The sequence below is a fragment of the Lolium rigidum genome, chromosome 2, assembly GCF_022539505.1.
Source record: "Lolium rigidum isolate FL_2022 chromosome 2, APGP_CSIRO_Lrig_0.1, whole genome shotgun sequence".
NCBI classification, from domain to species: Eukaryota; Viridiplantae; Streptophyta; class Magnoliopsida; order Poales; family Poaceae; genus Lolium; species Lolium rigidum.
The window spans coordinates 81594332-81595863 of NC_061509.1; the positions used below are offsets into that span (position 1 = coordinate 81594332).

At 47.1% G+C, this 1532-nt stretch overlaps 1 long non-coding RNA gene across 1 annotated transcript; it reads left to right on the forward strand.

Annotated features, from left to right (window-relative positions):
* Positions 1–709: 709 nt before the first annotated feature.
* LOC124686802 lies at positions 710–1106 on the forward strand. Its single transcript, XR_006997937.1, has 2 exons — positions 710–831; positions 969–1106. It is a non-coding gene; the product is annotated as an uncharacterized LOC124686802 (long non-coding RNA).
* The last annotated feature ends 426 nt before the right edge of the window (positions 1107–1532 follow it).

Below are 1532 nucleotides of genomic sequence, written 5' to 3' on the forward strand. Positions count from 1 at the left end.
TGTTAGGAGTCTGATATTAATAGGATTGCAAAAACTTAAGAATTGTACTTCATGACATGCTGAATGGCATCTGAACTAAGAAAACAAAGTGGGTGTCAAATTTATGATGTTGACGTAGAAAGATGTAGCCGCAACAGATCCACCAAGCCATACCCAAAATCACACCATCAGATCTGTGGTCATGCGATCCTACCCCTCAGATCCACCCACAGAAACGCAACTCCTGTTCTGAATCATCAATGCTAGTATATTTTTTGTTCCTATCCTTTGATTACTCCTGTTCCTGAATCATGTATGCTTTCGATTTCCTGTTGGATCTTAATAGTAGTAACCTACACGTCATGATTGGGATGGTTACAGTACAGAAGAACCGAAATGGGCCAGGAGCATTTGTCACTGATTGCTGCAGAAATAGATAGTGTAGAATTAATGCCTGGAATATATATTTTTAAAATCAAATGTTATAACTCCTGGAGATTTTATTCTTGGAGTGTTAATGCTTGGAATTTTGGTTGGATCTTGTCAGCATGCTGGGCAGCATGGAAGAAGAACATGAGGGTTCTCTTCCTTTTTGTTAGCAGAAAAAGAGGAGAAAAAACGAACGGAAAGGGAATGGGCCGAAGAGAGCGGAAAACCCCACACACGTGGACGCATCTGGAGTCTCATGACCGAGTGGACATACAAGAAGAGGAGCCGAGGAAGGCTCCAAGGGCGGCCAGCCAGATACAATACAGCAACAAGAAAGATTCTTTCCCCCCCTCCAGCCCCTGCCATCGGGTCCGCCGGCGGCGAGCCACAATGGCGGCCTCCCCCATCGACTCCGCCTGGGAGGTACGCGCCCGCCGCTCCGATCTCCTCCCTCCTCCTCCTGCATGTCTCGATCTCGACGGATCTTTCTTTCGTCTCCCTCCTCCTCATCCTGACTGTTTCTTTGCCTTGCCGTCCTCGGGATCAACGAACGAATGCAGTCCCTGATCGGCAACTTCAGCGAGTTCCAGCTGGCCAGCGTCGTGACCTTCGTCCTGCACGAGAGCGTCTTCTTCCTCTCCGGCATCCCGTCCCTCCTCTTCGAGCGATTCGGACTCTTCGCCAAGTACAAGATCCAGGTCTGATCCTGCCTACCTCACACCCTGCCTCAGTGATTTGATTCGTCCGCTAGATGCACGTATCTAGGTCCGCCTGCCATGTCAAATGCATGCGTACATCTTCTAAATTTCGTCAAACATGGTGGAACAACAGTCAAACGAGGGGATAGATAGGCAGGGGGAAAGATGACCCAACCTTCTTCCAAGCTATTGACGGATGTTTTTTCGTTTCCTTATTTTACATACCTTTCCCTATCATGACAAGTAAGACAGTCCAGGCAAAGAACTGATTATTTCAGTGGCGTGATACTGACGTGAACCTGACAACACTGGGAGCCACCCGTTTTTATTTTGCTTTCTTGGCTTAAGAAACCATTTCTGACTGTTTTTCTGTTAGAAATTCAAAATCAAGTAATATGACTCGCGCCAAATAAAAGGGCTTCTGAG